The sequence below is a fragment of the Ciconia boyciana genome, chromosome 4, assembly GCF_034638445.1.
Source record: "Ciconia boyciana chromosome 4, ASM3463844v1, whole genome shotgun sequence".
Classification (NCBI taxonomy): Eukaryota; Metazoa; Chordata; class Aves; order Ciconiiformes; family Ciconiidae; genus Ciconia; species Ciconia boyciana.
In genome coordinates, this window is record NC_132937.1 from 51485583 (window position 1) to 51510374 (window position 24792).

The 24792-nt window shown below is 40.2% G+C and overlaps 1 protein-coding gene across 21 annotated transcripts in view; it reads right to left on the bottom strand.

Annotated features, from left to right (window-relative positions):
* Positions 1-23693: 23693 nt before the first annotated feature.
* The window catches only part of MPDZ (multiple PDZ domain crumbs cell polarity complex component), a 139885-nt gene continuing 138786 nt past the window's right edge, over positions 23694-24792 (bottom strand). For 20 of the 21 annotated variants that reach the window (XR_012042026.1, XR_012042038.1, XR_012042039.1 and 17 more), the window contains one exon: positions 23694-24174. The gene's annotated coding sequence lies outside the window, so the exon portion shown is untranslated. The remainder of the gene's footprint in view (positions 24175-24792) is intronic. The other variant, XR_012042027.1, reaches the window with a different exon arrangement.

Sequence of the window (24792 nt, forward strand, 5' to 3'; positions counted from 1 at the left end):
TCAGCCCAATAGGGTGCATTCCTTTTTTCCTCAGAGATTTTTGTCTTTAGTAGATGACTACAGCATATTGCACAAAAACAGCATACCTTACTGCAGTGCAGATGTGAAGTGCCTGTGCTTTTCCTCAGCTGGCCACAGTCTCCAAGGTATCTACATGACATTGGGGAAAATGGCAGGCAGCATCAAATCTGGGAAAAATATTTGTTCTGCTTAAAGAAACCAGTAACTTTTGAGAGCTAGGCACTGCCTTATTAACTTTCCCACAAGCTGCTGATACATAAATCATTTTAGTTCTTGGCACACTGGAAAGATCATAACAAGCTAAGATCAACCTATCCTTTGTATTTGTGGATAGGTGTCCTATATTTGGGGTTAGGAGAGGGAAGAGGAGGATCTGATGGGGCTGAAAACATACAGACTTTTGGACAATTATTAGCCCCTTGAAAAATATAATGAAAGCTGAAGCTAGCTAGGCATCTTGGTGGATGTATTTGCTACATGAGCACCAGCTGTTTTATATAAGAATTAGAAGAAATTTAGAGCTTTAAGTGCACTTCAGTAATTGCTCTTACTAACTTTTTATACTGATATTTACAGCCATCATTATTAGACGTACCAAAGTTTAGTTTTTCCTGGGGAGTCTATTAAAAATAGTTTTGTTTTACTTTCTTAGTCATTTACATTTATCAAAGATGGCTAATGAAATAATCTTCCTTTCTCATCGCAGACATAGACCTTCTGTGATCAGATATTCATCAGAATACCAGCTTCATTGTTTCTGTTTGTTTTTACCGAGGCCCTGAGTTAACTAAAAAATGTTTCTAATTACATTTTAAGAATTCTGATAATAGAATTTCCAGCCAAATTCATAATGACCTTGAAAATGTTTCTGGCATCCAAGAAGAAAAAAAAAAGTAATCAAATACATGAAAGTTAGGAAAATATTATTACTTTTAACATGAAGGCATTTCATTTTCAAAAATTAAAAAAAATCCCTTTTTAATATAATTACTTATGACTGTCAGCTTGAAACAAGCTAGAAAGAGTTTGAATCTGGCTATATTCTTATTTAAGTAGCTTTAATCTTTGGTTAACACACATGCAACTTTGTATTTTCTCTCTTCTGAAATGCAAAGGCATGGAAGACCTAGGCACATTTCTCTTTTAGAATCAGAATAAAGACATATCTTTAAATTATGCTCATATTAACATCATTACTATTTAACCTTACTTTTTTTTCCGGGTTATATGTGAAAGGCTGATGTATTTCCTAGTAAGACTGCAGAAATTAAGACTGAAAACTAAATGAGTTTTTGTTCTGGCCACACAAATGCAAGGTCACAACTATTGCAATTTTGAGACACACTTTCGTCTTGTTTCAGTTTATCACTGTCACATACACTTATACAGAGCCAGAGCATAACATCAGCAGGACGTATGTAAAATTATCATTGATAGCTATCCTTGACAGGCAAAACCAAGCAGAGTATAAGGGAAGAGTATCAAAGCTATGTAAAGTGCAGTTTGGTCAGAGAAACTCTCCTGAATATAAGTGGGGTTTTATGTAGTTTGGGGGCAGAAAATACTATAAATCAAAATCTTTTATCCTTTCCTTCATTCTCTTAGTCATAACTGCATGGAATGTAATTGTCTCTAAGAACCAGATTTTGCCAGGAAGATGTGCAGAGGAAGGAGCAAAGGCTCCATGGGGGAAAAAAAGTTATCTACATTTTCTGGCAGTTAAAGAGTCGCCTAAGCTGTAGAGTTTGATCTGTAACTACCTTTATGTTCTTTTTATTCTTCACTTCAGTATGATACATATAAACAAAACTGTCCACCTTTGCTTTCAAATGAGTTTTGCCAGTGCTTGTCTTCACCTTGTTGCTATTCAGTCTGCTAGTATCTCTTTGGCAACGAAGCATCTGGAACCAAAATTAACATTGCTGTTCATTGAGATATTTATGATCGCATTTAACTATGCATAATAGCCATGCTGATCATGTTGGAAAAAGAGAAAAACCAAAATCTATTCCTTTGATTTAATCTGCTTTAGATGTGCATAACACAGGTGTATGCCAGTTTTATTTGTTTGCTAGGTATAGTAAGAAAATGCAGTAGGTGTCTATGTTGCACTGCAGTTTTGCAGTTTTATCATTTAACCCTTTTTAAGGAATTCTGATTTTAGGATCCTCAGAGTCACAGATGTTATCTAGCTTACAGTTTTCACTTTCATTGCCAAAGTGTGCAACTTTTGTAGAAGTGCCTATAGGAGTAAGAGTTCTGTATGTGCAGAACAGTTATTCTATTCCTCATGTTTCTGTATTTCTGCAGTGTTATTTTTGCTAGAACTCTTGGCAATAGTGACACAGCCTTGCTTTCTGGTTTGGTCTCATTTATATAGATTTAAGTTTGGTGAAATAGGATAGCTAATGTTAGCATTTATCAGTGGTTTTCAGCTGTCTTGGAGCTCTATTTTTTAGATCTCTTCTAGGCAAACTGGAAAGTTTGTGCATGATCAATAAACATTTAAGCAACAGTAGTTTATATTATTTTCTTTTTTCCCTCCAACAGTTCATTTAACATCTGAAGATGATCTGTTGTGGAATATCCTGATTAATAGAATCTCTGTTCATTTGGACATATGGAGCTCGGCACAGAACGAACTGCTTAGAAAAAGAAAATGCTGAACTGTATCTTCCTTCAGACTGATTTTATTTGGAGCAGCCAAATTCCTCTGTGCCTTTTTCTTAAAGGACATTATAGATAGATAGATAGATGGACAGACAGACAGAGAGATAGGTGTACATAATATATTACATATTCATTACATATGGTTATATATATGCTTATACACGTATAGTGGGACTGTATCCTCGTGCCTCCTTTCCTCTTGGCTGCCCACTACATTCCTCAGGAAGGCTGGCAGTAGGAAACAGTATGGAGGTGAAGACTTATGCTAAATTTCCTCCAAAGCCATTCCTGGAAGAAGTTTAAAGGAATTTAACACAGAAACTAATGCTGTCAATTTGTTAAAGGTTTGACTTGTTGGTTTATTTGAAAATTGAACTCTGACCCTTAGAGCAATAAGTGTCCTTCAAAGTATCTTTTCAGTAATTCATGGTTCAGTGGTCTACACCCCTAGGCATGAACACTTATATGTTCCATTGCATTCCTTTTGTTCTTCCTTCCACTTATTTTGCCGTATGGCTTTCAACATTATGGCTGAAGTGGCAGCTGATACCCTAACTAATTTGCTCATGGAAGTGGAGGAAGTCTTTGTTTACTCTATTCATGCTCATGCAGAAGCCTAACTTGGTTTGACTTCAGCATAGGCCAGGGTTTCTGATCAGTCTGGGAGATGGGACACTGTAGGCTGATGTGATCTAACCTTCAGTCCTTTTTCTGTTACCCTCTTGGCAATCTGCTGCTTTGTAAAATATGGCCAAGGGTGAATATTTCCTAAATGGCTCCCTCCTGAATTATTTACTCTTTCTAGATATGATTAGCAAGTTGTTAAAAATAATGATTATTAAAGTGCTTTCCTTTCCCTTCCAGCTGAATTTGTTCTATCCACATGAAATAACCTGTGATGCTCTCCATCTGCTATTTGGTGTATAGTACTTTATGTCAGCTTTGTAGGAAAACTGTCCCATAATCATGCAGTATGCCAGCAGACATCAGCAGTGATTCTTTACTAAAGAGTTACAGCATTTCAGCTTGGGGCTGGAAATTCTCAAGTCAAGTCCTTTATCTATGAAACCATGAAGATGATTCGTGGGACCATTTAAAATACTACTTGACTAGGTATTATAAAAAATTCATGTTAATTTGTGATATTACAACAATCTTACACTTAAAGAAACCAGGTTTAAATGTGAAGGGAAGACTTGCTGAACATGACATTTAAATACTGGTAAGAGTAAAAAATCTGTAAATGTAAATAAGGAAATGTTATGGATCTGTCGGGAGGGAGGGATGGGCTGTGTGATCTAGCAGTTTACCTGGATCTGCAATAATTGTAGTCAGTGTTTTGATAACGTTGTTTAGCATAGCCTGAAGTCCTATGTTTAGATGGCTCATCAAAAAAAGACATGTCTTTTGCTCCCTCTTTAATGTGCTTGCTGAATTCCTCAGCTTTGGAAGAAATAACTACAGTTTGGCCATCTTTTGTGTGTCCAGCACTGGAGTTAAGAAGATTGACTGATATTATTTGCAATTGACTTTCCCTAGTGCCAGTGTCCTACAGTGCAATGAAATCGGATTTTCTTAGATAAGCAGAGTATATCTAGATCTTGCTTTTTCAAATTATTTTATATGTTTAGTTCATCAATATGCTTCTAAAGAGTCTCATTGACTCTACTAAGAAGTTCTTTATATGTTTGGAAATGTAGAATAGTGGAAGGAGCAGGTTCATTTGAAGTCTGTTCCTTTTTTGTAGTGTGTGTGTATATATATATATATATATATATGTATATATATATATATATATACACACACTAAAAAATACTTATTTATTTGTTTTTATTTATATGTATGTTCTGATATATGACACATAATGAGTTAAAGCTGTAAAGGAGAAACCCTAATTCATATTACAGCCTGAACACATGCTGTTACCTACTTTCTCTTGCCCCTCTCACTTCCTGCTATGTTGCGATGGTCTTTTTGCACAAACAAGCCCATTAGCTTTTCTACCTAAAGCATGAAATGTGCAAGGTGAAACTGAGCAACGTGCTGAATCTTTCTGATTTACTCCTCCTGGGAACTGTGCTGTTCAGTGTAGGAACTCCTATAGTAACTTTAACAGATATCAGCCTTGCTGAGGCAGAGTAACATTGCTGTCAGTGGCATGGATACGCCCCTAAGACATCCTCTCTTGGACATATCCTCAAACTCCCTAGGAAATTTATGCTTAATTGCTTCTCTGGGAGTTTCTTGTAGCTCACAATTTACACATAACTCACTTACTAGTTTTCCTTTTAAGTAGGTCTCTCTGATATTTACAGCCCTCCACCTCGCTATTGGCAAGGGTTGATATTTTTTGATGACAAACTTCATTAAGACTAGCCAGTGAAAGTAAGCAGCCTTGCTGTCGTGTAAGTCTGACTGACATCTCTTTGCAGTGTGGGAACAGTGTTCAGCCCTCTGCAGAGAGGAGGACAGCTGCTATCAAAAGTTTTTCAGCACGGTCCCTGCTAGCATGACTGACACCACACCTGTGCCTGCAAGCAAGCGCCTCAGCCACAGAGATGGCTCCTGGTGCGGTCCAGTTAAGGCTGACCCATCTGAGTGTCCTGGTTTTGGCTGGGATAGAGTTAATTTTCTTTCTAGTGGCTGGTATAGCGCTGTATTTTGGATTTAGGATGAGAATAATGTTGATAACATGCTGATCTTTTAGTTGTTGCTGAGCAGTGCTTACACAGAGTCAAGGCCTTTTCTGCTTCTCACCCCACCCCACCAGCGAGTAGATGGGGGTGCACAAGAAGCTGGGAGGGGACACAGCTGGGACAACTGACCCCCAACTGACCATATGAATCCATACCATATGACATCATGCTCAGTATACAAACTAGGGGAAAAACTGGCTGGGGGTCCACTGCTCGGGAACTGGCTGGGCATCGGTTAGCAGGTGGTGGGCAGTTGCATTCTGCATCACTTGTTTTATGTATTCTTTTATCATTATTATTTTCCCTTTCTTTTTGTCCTATTAAATTTTCTTTATCTCAACCCATGAGTTTTACCTTTTTTTTTTCAATTCTCTCCCCCATCCCACTGGGAGGGAGTGAGGAAAAAGCTATGTGGTGTTTAGCTGCCTGCCGGGTTAAACCACAACACTGAGCAAGTCAAAGGCTGAATGATGTCAACAGTTGTAAATGTAACAAGAGTCAGATGACCTTTGCAAAGAAAAAACATGGGATCAAACAGATTCCCTGAAGTCAATGTTACAATCTACCTTCACCCTTTATGAACAAAAATGTTTCTTCTAGCAGCCTTAAAAAGAAGCTCTTCAATTTTGTATCAGACAGTGAAGGCCACAGTCACTGGATGGTTTATGACAAGCAGTCCCTACTAAGACAAAATGACTGTCCAAAATTATCTCATAATTTCTTTAACTCCATGCTTACCTAGCAGAATGAACAAAGAAGAGGTTTTTCTTTGGATACCCACAATAAACTCATCACCAGACCATCATTTAGTACTGAAAATAATGGAGATTTTGAATCTGTATATCTACAGTCAAACAAACCCCTGTGTAGACCCAAACACCAGGACCTGCATCCATTCAGCACCAAATCCCATCTTTCTTTAAGTTAAACTGGCAACAGATAAAGCCTCAGAATCATGTAAGATGCTGATCAATCTTTTAGGACTGTTAAACCTCGTTTTCTGTGAAATTATGGCAAAGAGTTTGTTTTTCACAAAGCTGAATGCAGGCTGCAGGTTGAGCTGTGATACCTTCGCTGATGCCACTTTCTCTTCCAGATTCAGTTTGTACGTAACAGCAAAGATAAATGAAGGAGCAGGCACTGAGGTATTCAGGGGGGATGCCAGCTGTTTTCTGTTGTAGCACTTACTTTTTACTGTCCAGTCTGTCTTTCTTCTGCATTAATACCATATTGTTTTCCCCTTAGCTTAGCACTGGCTATATGGCAACATAGTCATATATTAATATAGGGCTTAAGTGAGCTAATAATTTACCACTCATACCACAGGGGTTAGTACTGAATTCTCCTCAGTGGCTTACCAATTACCTGTGGCTCAGGACCTGAACATTAGCAGGTTGGATTTCTTAGATCCAGCACTTTGCACAAGGGGTGGAGTTGATCTCACCCAACTTCAGCTGTGTAAAAGGAAGTTAACTACCTGGATAGATTGCAGTTTAGTCATTGGCAAACATCATATTCAGGATCCTAGTCATCCCAGCCCGAGATAAATCAGTCACAGGAGGTGCCAATCTCAGTGATTATCTCCAAACGACAACAAGATCTCAAGGTTTGGTATCACTGAGAGTATCTTGTCATCCTGGAAAGGTTCCCGAGTAGCAACAAACACAGGTCTACAGTGCCTTTGCAGATCAGCTTTGAGACATAGGTCTCAATGCACAGAAGTTCTGCTGCATCAGAAGGTCTGTGTCTGACAGTTTGTCCTCCTGATACACCTATCCTTAAAGTAACCTATGATAGCTTAAGTAACATTCAACTTTCAGTTTTCTAGCAGTTAAAAACATCTAAACATAGGGGCTGAAATTTTTTTCCTCTGAACTTTGGATGAGTGTGAAATAAGTTTTGCCCAGTTATCATCTCATTTCCATAAAAAGTGATTGTTTGGTGTCAAGAAATAAAATAAAGTTGTAAAGATGCAATGAAAGGCAAAGGTTTAATATACTATTCCCAACATAAGGCAGAACAGGTCCAGTTGATTTATAAAACTGTATTTACAGACAGAGAACAGACTGAGTGGGAGATCCTCTTTTTCCGTCAATGTATAGAAGAGCTGTATTGACATAAAAATATAAACAATTTCAGCATGATGTAATGGAAATTTTTTGAAAATTACTCCATTTTTATAAGATTTTATTTAAAAAGACTAGTGACAATTGCCAACTAAAACATTTTTAGATTAGCAAACAAATTTTCCAGAAAATTAAAACGAAAAAGTAAACAAATACCCTGAGGAGATGTCAGCTGCAGACAAGTAAAATGTTCAACAATTAAAGTCTTACATATGGATTTTGGAAATCAAGAAGCAAAAAAATAAACACAAATTGTAAGTAGCTACTAGTGATAATATATGCAGAGAGGAGGCCTTTTGGTTGACACAGCAGAAAGGACAATGCTTTGTTTATTTGGGCTCATGCTCTCAAAATGTTGGCTAAGGACATACATCCTTCCACCTAAACCTCACTATCAAAACTCCTTGTGTTCTGGAAAGGTTCAATATTTTAAGTAAATGTCTTCTAACACCAAAACACATGAAAAAACCTTAATGAAAAATATTAGGAAAACAGTTACTCATAGATCAAGACTTAAATATGTTAGTTTACACACAAGTGCTTGACAAACGGTATTTTGAATTTACTAAATGTCACGAGTGTCTTTTCATGGCTGCCTTAAAAAACCATACACTAGAAATATTGGAAAGCCATAATCATGGTGGAAGGCATGATGCTGGTGTCTTCAGATGAAGTTTCTTGAGCACTGAGATGCCTGGCCAACAGCATCAGCCTTGAACACACAACAAAAATGCTAACAGGACTAGGGCACCACACATCAGTGTTTCCCAATGTTCTGATTCATTTAGGACACATACTTTTACTAAGCTGCTTCTTGGTATTTACTGTTGAGCTCTTTTGCCATTGGAACTGCTTTAGAAAACAAATGTTGACTATGAGATCAGCAGACAGGAGGACACTGCTTCTTGCAAGAACTCTTGTAATATAAATGACCCTCTTAGCTGACTCTTCCTTTCATACCAACAGCTAATGTAGTACAGATGAAGCTAGTGGAAAAGAAAACCCATAGGATATACCACAAGGCAACTGTAACAACTGACATTTCAGATAAAAATGAATTTTCTGATAATCAGCCCAATTTATAATCTTGCTGGAATGTCCCCTCTTCCATCATTTGTAAACAATCCTCTGTCACAACTGGTCCATCATCTGCTGTCACTTGTATGTGTTTTTCGTTAGATGTTACCAGGATTTACTTCAAAAGGTAAACCTGCATAATGGGTTGGGGGAGGAATATAAAATTATTTATCCAAGAAGTATTCCCTCCCATTAACCACTTTCCTACAATGAATATATTTTTATTTACTGATGTCTGGAATTGTTTCAGGGACTCATGAATTGTAATCTGAATACTATCTGAGTAATTTGAATTATCTTTCAGGACAATCTTGATGATGTTCCTTTCATCTTCATGCATTTTGTGCTTAGAATAAGTATGAAGATGCCAAAATGAACGGGAGTACTGGGGAGGTACTAAGACCCATCCTTACAGTCCTGTCAGACAGACAGACATTCCAGTAACTCTTTAATCTCCACTGTCATAACCCAGAAAACATTTTTAGGAATCAAGGTCTGAAAATTCCTAGTATGTAACTTTTCAAAGGTTGTGAGAAATTGATTGATGGACCTCTTCAACAACCATCTTCCTCATAACTCTTACTATAACCCCTTGACTGAGATGGAAGACAAGTTGTAGCAACAGAATTATCAAACCACACAGAAGTAATGGTCAAGCTCTGTTTGATTTTCTTCCCTGTAGCTTATTGAGGTACGTCACTTGAGAGCTCGGTCACTTCCCAGGTCATTTTGTTGAAAGAGTTCACCAACAGTCTCTAGATTGAGATCTGCCCTTTTTTTGGTCCTAAAAATAAAACTGTCCTGTGACATTCTTTGGAGCTACAACAAACTCTAGGTTGACAAAGTGGGAGGGTCACCTACCAGGCTAAGAGAGATATTCAGCTTACTTTATCAGTGGGTAGGGAAGTCATGAAACATGAGCTTTGCTTGAGGGTTACCCCCACATAGTTCCTTAGCATCAGCCTTCAGGTTCTCGTTACTTCAGACCTCTGAATTATTTGTGTCATCATCAGGGTGTAATCAATCTCTTCCCTCCAGAACTGCCTGCTGACTGCCTTCCCTCCCTTCAAAAGCTTAATGTGCCATCACTATATTACTGAGAACAGAAAATGTGCACCAAAGAGAAGCTATCACACAGAAAGGCTCACAAGACAGAGAATAAGACACTTCATTTTGTTTCTCAAGTTTCACTGTATAAAAGATATAAAAGCCACTGGAGGATGGTTCTTGATACTTCTCCTGACCTTCAAAATGTAAAGCCTTTTTTGAAGCCTTCAAAGTGACTGAATGCTTCTGCAGTAAAATTTATACTAAATCTTAATTACAGTTCTCCTTTTCTTTCAGGGCTGTGTGTCAGGAGACCTTGAAAGCCAGCAAGGCGCATCTACCTAGCTCAAAAAGGGTTAGCTTTTTAGAAGACAGGAGGCTTTGCAGTGTTTATTGATGCTCTGATCTGAAACTATGTAAAGCACTTCTTCATTGCAGAGTATGCAATTTTCATTCAACCTAAAATAAGTCATTGTCCATATTTGTCAGGCCATACAGCTACACTCTTGGCTAATTGTCTCACTTCAAGGCTGATCTATGGCTAGACTGCTAACGTTAATGATACCCAATTCTCAGGATATAACTTGTGAGTTGATAGAGCAACCTAGGGGCAAAGCATATGCTGGACTTTCCAAGGCAGCGTCAGCCTTGCCATTATAACCTGATGTTGGCAAATGGGAAGGTTAAAACTTTCCATGCTTCTCTGACAGTTTGCATGAATGTATGAAAATCTACATTAGTGAAAATGTTTCTTCTATTTCTGAGAGTTTATGAGGAAAAATGAACTAGCTGACCTGACTTATGTTTGGGCCTTATATATTTATGTCATTATCTATCTATCTATCTATCTATCTATTATCTACCTATTTCATTACATCTGTATCTCTAGATATCTAGATAAACAGATAGGTGCAAACATACATACATATACACACAGGTACTTACGTATGTATGGCATCTGTGGCATCAGACAGATGCCATACCCGTCTCTCAGTCTGTCTGTCTATCTATTTATCCATTGTCTATCTGTCAATATAGAATATATTTACATAAAACACATATTCAGGGCCTTGGTTTTGAAGCACAGACATGCAGTTTGGTAGGGGTCAGATGCTTTCTCTGAACATCCTCTTCAGCAGTTTTAAGACTAAATGAATTTGAGTCATTCACTCTCTAATCATTACACTAGATACCTCTTCAAATAATAGAGCAGTAGATGATAGAGGAAATATCTCCCCCTCCCCCATTTAAATTTTGATGATGTGGTGGGGAGGAAAGAGTGCTAATTTGTGGAAAGCTGGTTAAACATATGCCTTCCAAAGGCTATGTATAGAGTGAAGACACGTACGGTCAGTCCTGCATAAAAGGGTTATGATGCTATTCAACTTCCATTATTTTAGTCATGAGTGGGTATTAATCAGCATTAATTTACTTCCTGAAGACATGGTATGGCAAGGAGGGGAGGGTGGCTGGAGAGGGTAGGGAGAAGAGGAATTCATGCTTTTCTAGACAGAAACTGTTTGGTCACATAATTTTTACTCAAGTTCATTGTAACTATAGAAAAGAAAGCTTATTCTGAAAGATGAGTCTGAAGGACACATGTGAAATAAACTGCTGTCCGAAGTGAGTAAAACTCGTGCTTTGCTTTTTGAGCCTAGTATAACAAGGTACTGATTACCTCACCATGAATTCCTTTGTTTAGTGCTGCTTAAGCAGATGACAGTCCTTTCCTTACCACCCCTGCTTAAAAAAGCTTAAGTTCAACCAAAGAAGAGAGAGAGAAAAATGGACTTCAAATATCAAACACACAGTGGTTTCTAGGGAGAAACAAAAGAAAGTATTAAACATTACAAATAATTTTTCATTTTATAAATTTACCCCTCTGATGCTTTCCTAGAATCCAAAAGTCCACTATTCTCAGATCAATACAAGCAGTCAGATGAAAAGCATCCAAATGCACTTTCCCTGGTGTACTATGTATATGGAAGATAGATTTTCACTATGTGCATCATAGCACATCCTGTCATGCAGTGAAAGCAGAACCGAGCCTGTTGTGTTTGGTGCCACACAAGGCACTAACATACTGGTGATGGCAGGCAAAGGATCCCACACTGAGGAATATAAGCACCTAGCTATCAAACTTTCCAGCATAAAGAAGGAGTCTAAAGTTCATTTTGTATAAGTTGTCTTAGAAAGCAGAGTCAGGATGTCCAAGGGTAAATGTAGAAATACAACTGTATTTTCCCATTGGAAATATCAGAAACTGTCACAGCAACTTTTTTCAGACAGATTTTTTCTTTTGTTGCATTTATAGTATCTTCAAAAACTGTTCACAAACAGTTACTGTGGTATATAAATCCTGTTTTAAAAAAAAAATCCTGAGCTTTGCTTGGCCTTATATACAAGTAGTTTGCTATTGCTTTGTTCTCCTGAGAACTGTATGTATTTTGCAAATCTGAACTTGGGTAACAAGTGCGAGTCAGACAAACACAGCTCAGGCTAGTGGACCTCAGTGAGGGAAAGGATAAAGGTAATTTATAAATTGTAAAGCTAATTAGGAATTGAATGTAGTGTAAGGCACCAACAAGACTAGAGTGAAAATGGAACCAATTTATTCACATGTAGAATTCAACTTACCATCTAAAGACAGAAGACTTCTGGGCTTGCAATTCTCTAAAAAGAAGGGAGAAAAGACATCGGCTGAGCCCAAAGGAAGATTTAGTCTAAAACAGCCAGAGCTCAGTTAAGCTTACTGAAAATAAGAGGAGGATCACACAGTCATGAGTGGTTGAGGACTGCAGCCTAAGTAACCACTCTCTATCAGTAAGGCTACTAGCAAGAAATGGATTTCAGCCTTTTAGATTTTGCACACAGTTTGATTTTCCTTGTAAAAATATGTATCGTGCTTGTTTTATAGAGAATTAAACCACAGTGAGATACCTGCTCACAAACCTAAGGCTCAGTAGCGGCAAAGTGTTGATACATATACCTGTTGTTCTGCCTATGATCCTACAGGTGTAAACAGGACTGACCTACACCATTACTGATGCATTACTGATGTCATCATGACATGAATTAAGCATCTAGAGTGGAACGGAATTAGAATTCTAAAGTTTTCCTTCTTCTAGGCCTCAGATATGTCTCACGAAAATTCAGAACATTCTCAAATTTTAAGAGTTTCTCTGTCCTCATAGCCAGCAACAGATTTCAAATTCCCCTCTGCAATAGCATGTACAGTCACTGGAAGTTCCATGGAAGTTAAAGGTATTTAAATAATTATAGTAACTCCTACACTGACAATAAACACCCAAAAAAGGGACAAGCAACTGATGTAAGGCAATATAATATTCACTGATTGCTTACAGTAAACATGGGACAAAACTTTCTCCATTAAAATGCAATCACTTTGTTTATTCATGTTGGGCATTTGGACCCAAGTTCTGCTATGGCTTATACTAATATAAATTTAAACTAAATCCCATATGAGTGCTGTTTATACAAATTCACACAAATGTAATTGAAGGTGAAGTTTACCTGGCCAAACAGATTTGTTTGGCCTCTGAAGTCTGGCTGTCTCCTCAGATCCTTCACTAGGTGTGATATGACTGGCAAAATCCCATGTAAAGGCTGTCAAGAATATAAATAAAGCATGTGGAAGAGATGACTTCTTAAATGATTATACCTGCCAATACCTTGGGTTTGCATCCATTTTGGCGTAAAGCCTAATATCTTGAAGCTTGGCTTCCAGTGGCAAAGTATGTTCCTCCCCAAATACTTCATCATAGTGATTTCCATGTAAAAGCATGTATTGTATTTTTTCTGTGCTATTATAAGATCAACTCAACTCCAGAATTAATAACCCTTTTAACGTAGAAATTTGATTTCAGCTCAGAAAAAAAAGGCGAGGGAAAGCAATTCATCTGCCTAGAGAACATTTCAAGAAAAGACAGTAAGTTCAGGGCTTACTGTACTTTCTGCTCTTCCCCTACTCTTGCAAGAAGGGAACACATAAGGGATTTATATGTAAAATATGAGTCTATTATTTCCGCAACAATAGCCTTAGCTAAGGCTACTGGCCTTAGCTGCAACTAGGTCTCTTGGAAAACAGCTTAATGCAGTTCTATCTCTCTTTTGGTGATTTAAACCAAGATTTTCTCCACTGTATCACTAAATCCATCGATCCATATCACCAAATACCATTAGCAACATCAATAGGTATAAGTACCTTGAACAAAGAATTCATCCATAAAAGCTGCCAACCTACATCATGGTTGTGCTGTCTGCCTTTGCACCAGTGCTTCTCCCCCCACCAAACATGTCACCATACTGAGCTGGATCTTCCTTTAGTCTCCTGCTGCCAATCCTGCAAGAAGACAATAAGCCTAGTGCTGAAATATCTTACAAGTCACTTGTGACTTTTTGTTTTCTTTTGTTTCATTTTTACTTTAGGGCAGTGTCCGAGAGCAGCAAGATACTTTTCTAAGAAGGAATGTCTTCACTTCAACATAAGAAATATCAAATTATCAAGTATGTGGTAGGAATGTTATTGCTGTGCTGAGGTAAAAAAATACTGAAGTCTTTGAAGTAATTTTGTAAAAACCAGTTGAGTATTTAAATATCAATTACTACTTAACCACCTGAAGTACCTTGGATAGTTTAAAGACTTACCATGTTTCCCAGCCTTAAGCTATTTGAGATTCAGAGTGTTTTTTCTCATTACAGTTTACCATATGGTGACTGGTGTTCAGCTGTTTTCCTACAGGAAACCGGAACTAAAATTAAAGAATGCTCTAGCTAGTTTGGAAAACAGGAGTGCAGTTACTTCTTGTACAGCTCTTTTTACTGGAGATAGATTGTGAACTTAGTTTACTGCCTCTCCTACAGATGGTTCTTTAACCTACTTTCCACAATTAACTTGCAGAATTCAGAGACAGAGGTTAGTTTTAAACTTTGGTGTTTCACTCTTAAACACACAAAGAAGAAAAGAAGCTCATCTTAAACAGGGCCTAGTTATTAAGTCCCAGTGACAGAATTCAATGTATTTCAGTTTTCACAACTGAGGACTTCTGTCTTTCATAAGTAAAAACAGGATGTCTGGTTACTTTCATTCCTGCTCTTGTGATTTTCTCAGCAACATTTGCTGTAGAAACACACTTAAAACTCACCGTCTAATATCTGTAAAAGAGAAGTAAGCGGAAATAAGATTCTGACTCATGTTTAAGTGACCATCTGATTTAGAGCAATTCAAAACTTCTTTTCAGAAGAACATTTCCAGTATCAGAACATTGTCATGATAATGTTGCATGGGACCTTTGTGGCAGAAGTCTAAATTCAGCATTACTTTGATTGTGATTACATTACAGGAATTCTTAAGTAACAGAATAGAAAAATTTGGAATACCAAAATATTCCTTCCCCTGTTTTCCCCATTTTGTTCCTCACCCTGGAGTGGTCTACACAATATTCCTTTCTGATGGCTTTTTTCAAAGACTAGATGTATGCAGTAAAAAATCTTGAAAAATACTGCTTTCTTCATTGACCCATATGTTGACTAGTACAATCTCATTTATCTCCTGTGCTTAAAGAGAGGAAGAATTAGAATCTCTATTCCATAAAGTAGGATGATGAATGGATTTGAAAGAAATCTGAACAACCCATACACTTCCAATCTGTTGCATTAGTCACTGTTTGTAGTTCAGTGTGAGCTTTTTCAATCTCATCAAAGTGAACCATAATATGTTCACACTTGGGAATGAATGGAGAAAATGGAGATACAAAAGAAAAAATATAAATCTCTGGCAAGCTTAGCTCCCTCTTTGCTCATACTCTTTATCCCATCCCAGTTATATTAAAAATGTTTCACTTCGTTGTAAACACTGGACAATGAAAATTGTCAACCTGAAAATACACATTCTGCATTTCCTGCAGTCTCAGATATGTGATAACAGTAACCCTAGGCCAGTAATGTATTCACATCAGCTTCTTTCTTTAGCCACATAACTAACCCCACTGAAACAAGTAGAACTACTTGCATATTTAATGCCTTGTTGGATTCCCTCCAGTATATGGTAGTTGTCTTTCATCATATGCTAGCTAAAGGAATATGCATACCACCTTAACTCTACCTAAATTATAATGCTAGCTTGATTAACCTAAAAAAAAATTAATTCTGCTGTGTATGGAATCAAAAAGACATAGGACCATTAGTGGAGACACTCGTTGATACAAGGCAATATATGAAAAGTTTACATTTAAATATCTGTCTCTTTGTTTGATCTCCGAGTCTAATTATCCCACCCACCAGAAACCCAAAAGAAACATCTGGCTTTGTAGTTTAATAAGTCTCCTGACATCTTAGCCTTCTAGACAGGGAAAAAGTGCATTAAAGCATGTGCAAGTTATTTCAAGTCAGTTCAAGCTAAATATTAGTGTCCCAATGAGTTCTATGTGTTTCAGTTTTGAAATACACAGGTATTCAAATTAAATAGCTCCAGGATACATGCGCAACACTTCCCTTGTCTAACTCAAAGCCACTGAGCTTCCAAAGTGGGCTCTTTAGAGAAAAACTCTCATACATCTTCCCTTTGGAGTTTTGTTGTGGACTCTCTGGGGCTCTCTCAGCTCTGCCCTGTCCTAGAAGCATTCCTAGCATTTCTTCTGTCCCAGAGGAAGTGGAGTACATCTCACAGATTCTTTGAATGAGGAACAGAAGATCATTTCACGATTGGCTGCGTCAATTGGAAAAGGGATTCTGCCCAAACCTGTGAGAGTCCATGCGTGCACAGATAACCTGGAACTGTTTAGGTGCTCTGTAAGTCAGTCTTCATTGCCAGTGCTGTTCAACCTTCCAGAAGCTACTGCTTTGAGGAACTGAGACACAGTAATCAGCAAGTTGCAATGTGTTTTGAGTAAAGCTTTACCAACTTGTTCACAGACTGTTGGAGGACAACTTTTCAGGATTCACACGTGTACTGAAGCAGTTTAAGCATGAAACCTTGGTGTGTTTTTACAATGTATTTACATACCATAGCACACTATGATGCGTTATATGATTACAAAAGATGCATATATATATGATTACTATGATGCATATATATGATTACAAAATGCGTCAGAAACAAGTTTTTTCAATGAGGAAGGCTCTTGCTTATCCACCCCAAAACATATTAAAAAGATAAAATAAAAAAACACTGTCTAGAAATGACATCTCTGAAACACAGATTTAGTTTAGAATTGCAACAGTAACCTAGAATAGTAATTCTGAAGACAGGCAGTGCTTTTACAGCATTGTTTCAGTATGACTGAGGAGATAAAATAGAAGCCAGCAATACATAAGCAGTTTATTGGAGTCCATCAGCCTGAATTAAGACTCCAGAGAACACAGATCTCTGGCAGCCCCTGGGCCAGGATATCCCAAAAGCTAACCAACCTGCTGTCCATATACCATATTCTGAGCTCTTCTATCCCTGATTCACCTAACTGTATGCCATATTTAGACTACATTCTGAAGAACAATGACAGTATACCAATCATAGCCTAGGAACTCCCTCATAGAAATATGGTGCTCTGTAGGGGAAAGGAACTGTCCCCCATCATCTGCATTAAGAAAACATGATGGGAAGCAAGTTCTGAATCACATTGTGCTATTCAGAAACTATTATGTGTAGAAACCACACGTGCTGTTATTTTGTAACTCTGTTTTTATGTACGAAAATAAGCTACTGAACTTTTACTTTACCAGAACAGGGTCATGTTGTTGATCTTTTCCTTACTCCTTGTCCAGTGATAAGTCTAATCACTAGGCAATCACCAATAACTAGGATTGAGAAGAGCATGCTCTTCCTTTGGAGCAGTAAGCCACAAAGCAGAGTCATACAGAAAAATTTTTGCCCCTGCCACAAATCTATGAAAAATGTAAGTGTATGATTTTATTGTGGGTTCACCCTGGTCAATGGCCAAGCACACACAGAGCAGCTCATAGAAACGAGGCAAGAAGACTCATGAATCAAGATAAAGACAGTTAAATAGATGAAGAAAAAGCTATGCGTGCAAGCAGAGCAAAATAAGGAATTCATTCACTACTTCCCAGTGGCAGGCAGATGTTTAGCAACTTCCTGGAAAGCAGGGCTCCATCATGTGTAACGGTTACTTGGGAAGACAAATGCCATAACTCTGAATGTCCCCCACTTCCCTCCTGTTTCCACCAGTTTTTATTGCTGAGCACGGTGTCATATGGTATGGCATATCCCTTTGGTCAATTTGGGTCAGCTCTTCTGGCTGTGTCCTCTCACAACATCTTGCGCACCCCCAGCGTACTCTCTGACAGGGCAGAGTGGGAGAAAGAGAAAGCCTCAGTGCTGTGTAAGCACTGGTGAGCCACAGCCAAAACACTGGTGTGTTATCAACATTGTTTTAGTCACAGATCAAAAACATAGCACCATACATACAGACTGCTATGAAGAAGGTTAACACCATCCCAGACAGACCCAGTAGAGATTTCAGCCACCCAGTAGCAGTTACGACAAAGAAGGGCAGTACTGGCTTCAGTGTAAGCAAAACAAAAAACCCCACACACCTCATTTAAAGGTGAGATGAGAGAGAGATAATGGTAGTTGGTGAGCTGAAAAACTTAATAATTACTCAGACCACTAATCAACTGTCTCTGAGAACATTAAAACAAACCTTTTGGCAGAGGTTAGGTCTAGGAGCTATCGGTTGTCTAAGGCATTGAGAAACAAGAGCAAGGCATGCTACTGAAGCCTCCAAACCCCAGATGCCAACTGTTTTGGAGAATGCTTTCATCATCATTCCACATAGCAGTTCTCCTAGGACACTGTCATGGTAGCATCCCTGGATATGAGCACCAAGCGCAAAGGACTTGCTCCTCTGTGGTTGCTTAAATACAGGCAGAGAACTGTATCCAAATTGAATACCTGTCAATTAATGTATAAGGGGTGTTCACATAAACCCACATGATCATGTTCTCTATACTGTACATTGCTGTGTTCCATCACTGAGAGACGCCTGAGTCTATTATGTGCTTATGGAGTGAAATAACTGCTCACTTGTGGCAGTGTAAGTAAATCTGAGGATCTTGCAATAATCTGTTTCTTAATTGTTCAAAAAAGACAAAAGACTACTTTTAGCTTTAACACTGAAAAAAAGCACCTCCATATTGAAAAATGGAGAGTAAATAAGTGCTTTAACTGTGAGAAATTGCCATGAATTTTATACAGTCTTTTAAATTTTCTTCAAAAGCCAAGAGGAATATCAATTCATCATTTATAAGGCAGATGACATTACTTTAATTTGGTGTTTGGAAAAAAAAAAGAAATCTTGGGTAGGGTTGGGTTTTTTTAATTCTTTAAGTAACATTAACAGGATATTCTGGAAAAATATTTTAAAGCTTTAGAGGTCTCAGTTCCTCATTTTTCTAGATGAGATTTGCAGTCAAACTATAGGGAAAACACAAAATTTCCATGACACAAATTTTCCATTACTAAGACATGAAAGGGAGTTTTACTTATAGTAGTCCCGTAGTATATACTTTATTCTCTTGAATGATTAGGCTTTAGTTACCGTAGCTTTGTTCCTATTCAGTTCTGTTGGATACAGACATAAAACCAGTATTTCCATTTTTAAATTATAAGGCTACAGTCCTGTATAACAGGTACTCAAACAAAGCATAATAAATTGAAGGTTATGAAAAGTGAAAAGTGTAAGACAGGCTTTTCAAAAAGCAAGTAAAAAAACATGAATGTTAGAAAGAGCTTTTAATTTTAGGTCTGAATCTTTTATCAGCATAATTCTAGATATAACTTGCTTTAGGTCCACATTTAAAATTGTATGGTACCCACATTTTCACCTTGTTCTAGCTGCCTTCTCTGCTAGTAGAAGACAGACAATTTATGCAAAATAAAATCAAAACATCATTTGGCAGTGGCATGATGAGAAGTTTCTGAAGCATGTTTGTCCAGGACAAAGCCACCAAGACCACAGGGAAGAAACACTTTACAGATTGTTTTGCAGAAAGCAAGTACAGCTTGATATAGTGCGTATAAACTCCATAGGGTAGTCCTTCATGCTCCCAGGGGCAGCTAGCTGCCATGTCCTCCCTTCCTTCCTTCCCTCCCTCCCTGCCTCTGCAGCCAGTGGGCTTGTCCAAAGTCGAATAGACATCCAGCAGGATGCTCTGGAAGACCCACAGAGGGGAAACGGACCCGTGTGCTCCTCAGCAGCTCCTCAGGCAGCTGGCCAAGGTTCAAGGCTACTTGGGAAGGGCGCAGTTGTTTGAGGGCTGAAAGGCAGAATTTGCTGGAAATGGGTCATCTTGGGTCAGTTAACGTTTTAGCCCAGTTCTGAAATGAAGCTCCCAGGGGAACTGAGAAGCAGAGCTGAGAGCCAAGCCTTGATTCACTGTGTGGAAAGGCAAACAGAGAACTAGTCCTAATTAGATAATGGGAACCCCTCTAAATGACCTGCCCATATGTTGCTGCACAGATCATCTATTATTAAGTAAATATGCTCTCTGGGATTTGAGCTCAAAAACAACACCAGGTAGCTATTTACTAGTGAAGAGAAGTCATACAGTCAAAATTTACGGAAGTCAGGTTATATAATGTAAAAGCCATGATCAGTTTGCTGTTTAGGCAATAGTGGACTGAAACTCTGTTATTTTTCCTATACGTGGAGGGCATGTGCTCAGAGGATTCATCTGGAGTCACTAATAGCAGGACATAGCTGTTGCAGGGTAAGAGGGGTGGAAAAAAAAGCACCATCCACTTCTAAATGCATGTTATAGCTCTTTTGGTCTTCACCAGCATTATAGGGGGTTATCTGAGCACTAACACTATTCCAGCTTTTCTGTCCAAGGATCTATGGTGTCATATACAGGCACAGTTTACTGCACAGGATTTAAAAGAGCGTGACCAAAGCCGTAATTCTTTGCAAAGGCATCATCTGCAAAGCAGAGCCCCAGTTCCCAACTCAGGGCCACTTCAGGACAACTGCAAATTCAGTCATGTGCTCAGGGGTAATCTGAAGGTAATCACGTGAAGGCAACTCAGACTTTTAAACTGTGCATCTGATGTCATGAATTAAACCTAATTTACTACCAGATGATGGAAGAGTAAGCTGAGGTCAAACACAAGCCTTCATTTTCATCAGAAGTCTTACGAAGTCAACAGCACTGCCCTTTCAGTGAGCCTCTTCCAAGTGAACCAGTACCAGAAGCTGATGAAGAGATGTGAGCAGCATGTTGTGGTTGTGGCTGCATTTGAATTCAGACACCCTTCACCCTGAGGCTTGCAACCCAGTCCTCATACCTGAGCCTTGTGAACAGTCCTGGTTCCTTGCAGAGTTTCTTCAGCTTGCTATGGAAAGCCATAAACATCAAATACAGACCCAGCATTTCAGGTCAAACACAAACCTAAGTAGCTTCTTAGGGAGTCACTGTCAGCAGAGCAGGTGCTCCTGAACATGTTGCATACTGACTTCCTTTGGTCAGCAGCTTCAGCCACAGGACTGTATCTGAAGTCAAACATCCCCCTACACCCCTAACTGTTACATAGCACTCATCTAGACCAAGAAGAAGCTCAAAGGCTGCTTAGGCAAGGCTGTGATTTTTAAAAAGCTGGATAATTAGTCTTGGTGACAAATTGGTGAGAAAAGAGAGCTGGCATTGGCCCTGCTGTTGCCTGTCTTGGAACAGAGACAGGCACTGGGGACAGAGAGAGCGAGCCACCAGTTGAGATATCCCAGCTGCCCAAATGGTTGATCTCGCCCTCCCTGACCCAACCTGGCTGTCTGCACTGGAGGCTGACAGTGGGGTGGGAGACGGAGGACTCTTCCAGTGGAAGAAGCCTCCGTCTCTCACCATTGGCAGAAGCAGCAAGTCTATGGGGTGGTGCAGGACCTCTGCAGCTTGACAACCCTGCCTGGGCTTGGACTCTTTTTCTGACTCTCCTGTAGCAGGAGCAGCCTCCCCCTTCCCTCCTCACTCATGTGACAGCCAAATAGGACCTATGGGGGGTGGTGGAAGAGAGAGGGAGCTATCATCCTGTATTGGGTTTGCATGGCAAGGTTTTGGTAGCAGGGGGACTACAGGGGTGGCTTCTGTGAGAAGCTGCTAGAAGCTTCCCCCATGTCCGATAGAGCCAATGCCAGCCGGCTCCAAGACAGACCCGCTGCTGGCCAAGGCTAAGCCCATCAGCGGTGGTGGTAGCACCTCTGTGATAACATGTTTAAGAGGGGGAAAAAACTGCTGTGCAGCAGCAGCTGGAAGAGAGGAGTGAGAATATGTGATAGAAACAGCTCTGCAGACACCAAGGTCAGTGAAGAAGGAGGGGGAGGAGGTGCTCCAGGCCCTGGGGCAGAGATTCCCCTGCAGCCCGTGGTGAAGACCATGGTGAGGCCGGCTGTCCCCCTGCAGCCCATGGAGGTTAATGGTGGAGCAGGTATCCACCTGCAGCCCACGGAGGACCCCACGCCGGAGCAGGTGGATGCCCAAAGGACGCTGTGACCCCGTGGAGAGCCTGTGCTGGAGCCGGCTCCTGGCAGGACCTGTGGACCCGTGGAGAGAGGAGCCCACGCTGGAGCAGGCTCCTGGCAGGACCTGTGACACTGTGGAGAGAGGAGAGCCCACACTGGAGCAGGTTTGCTGGCAGGACTTGTGACCCTGTGGGGGACCCACACTGGAGCAGTCTGTTCTTGAAGGACTGCACCTCATGGAAAGGACCCACACTGGAGCAGTTCATGAAGAACTGTAGCCCGTAGGAAGGACTCACATTGGAGAAGTTCATGGTGGACTGTCTCCTGTTGGGGGTACCCCACACTGGAGCAGGGGAAGAGTGTGAGCAGTCCTCCCCCTGAGGAGGAAGGAGTGGCAGAGACAATGTGTGATGAACTGACTGCAACCCTCATTTCCCATCCCCCTGCACTGCTGGAGGGGAGGAGGTAGAGAAAATCAGGAGTAAAGTTAAGCCCAGGAAGAAGGAAGGGGTGGGGGGAAGATGTTTTAAGATTTAGTTTTTATTCCTCATTATCCTACTCTGATTGTGATTGGTAATAAATTAAACTAATTTCCCCAAGTTGAGTCTCTTTTGCCCCTGACAGTAATGGGTGAATGATCTCTCCCTGCCCTTATCTCAACTCATGGGCCTTTTGTTATATTTTCTCTCCCCTGTCCAGCTGAGGTGGACACCTCAGGTCCCCGCCAGGCTTTGGTGGGCACCTGGCATGCAGCCAGGGCCAACCCACCACACATCCCTTTTCCTGTCCCAGGAGAGCTCCTAAACCCATCCCACTCCACAACCCACAAAATTCTCACTGACCGTTCCCAATCCTCAGCACCTTGTGAAGTGGCCATGTGTGCCCCCACATCCCTCTTTTTCCCACCCAGCCTTTTTCCCTCCTTCTCCAGGAACACACTGACTTGCCATCTTTGAAGAATAGGTACTGATGTGTTATTGGCAAGACCAAAATTCACATTCTGATGGCACATAAAAATTCCTGTGTAGTTTAGAAGTACACAAACCAGCTTTAAATGGAGTTTAAAGTAGTAATACTAATGGTGTTGTGACTGCTGATGGGGTGTCATGGTTTAGCCCCAGCTGGCAACTAAGCACCACGCAGCCGCTCGCTCACTCCCCCCCGGTGGGATGGGGGAGAGAATCAGAAGAGCAAAAGTAAGAAAACTCGAGGGTTGAGATAAAGACAGTTTAACAGGTAAAGCAAAAGCCGCGCACGCAAGCAAAGCAAAACAAGGAATTCCTTCACTACTTCCCATGGGCAGGCAGGTGTTCAGCCATCTCCAGGAAAGCAGGGCTCCATCACGCGTAGTGGTTACTTAGGAAGACAAATGCCATCACTCCAAATGTCCCCCCTTCCTTCTTCTTCCCCAGCTTTATATACTGAGCATGACGTCATGTGGTATGGAATAGCCCTTTGGTCAGTTTGGATCAACTCTCCTGGCTGTGTCCCCTCCCAGCTTCTTCTGCACCTGGCAGAGCATGGGAAGCTGAAAAGTCCTTGACTAGTGCAGCAACACCTAAAACATCTCTGTATTATCAACACTGTTTTCAGCACAAATCCAAAACATAGCCCCATACCAGCCACTATAAAGAAAATTAACTCTACCTCAGCTGAAACCAGGACAGTATCCACCCCTTATTCTATACCATTTACGTCATGCTCAGGTCTCACATTATCCAATACATTCTCATTACCCACTGTCACCTTTCCCATCCTTTGATATAATACACACATATCATTCCCTTAGTCTATGGACCACCCCTACAAAGTATTTGTAAAATGTCCATAAATGTCCACAAAATGTCCACTGAGTTCATTCAGTCCATGACTTTGGGCTTCATCTCTTATGGTTGTTACTCAGGACAGGAGAGGTGGTGTGTTTCTTGGAGTTATTGGGCACCAAAGCCAGCTCAGGTCAGGACACTGCTGCACTTGCACTGCTTCTTGTAAGGCTTCTCCTCCATTTGTTCAGGTGGTTCTGGCTGTAGTAATTCCTATAACATGCAACTCAAATCATGGGTTACAACAATTTAAAGGTATATCCATTACAATGTCCACCCCTGGTCCTTTTGGGCCAGGTTATAGGGTTTAACATTGCAATAAACTCCTCCCCTTGCTCCTAGCCTGGCTAGCAACAAGGGGTTCCTGCTATAGTAATTCCCATAACATGCAACTCAAATCATGGGTTACAACAATTTAAAGGTATTTCCATTACAATCTCCACCCCTGGTCCCTTTGGACCAGACCATCAGGTTTAACATTGCAATGAAGTCCTCCCCTTGCCCCTGCTCCAGCTTGGACTTATCCACAGAAAGTAGTACCTTCAGAAGTAAACTTGCTCCAACATGGCCTCATGCACAGCCACTGATGCTTCAAGGTGTACCTGCTGCAGCATGGACTTACCCACAGCCACAGATGCTTTGAGGTGTACCTGCTGCAGCATGGACTTCATCCACAGCCACAGATGCCTCGAGGTGCACCTTATCCAGCGTGGACTTATCCTTGGGCCACAATCCCTTCAGAGGTATACCTGCTGTGGCACAGACATAACCATGGCCACAGACGTTTCAAGATATACCTGCTCTGGCATGGGCTTATCCATGGGCACAGACACTTCGGGGTGTC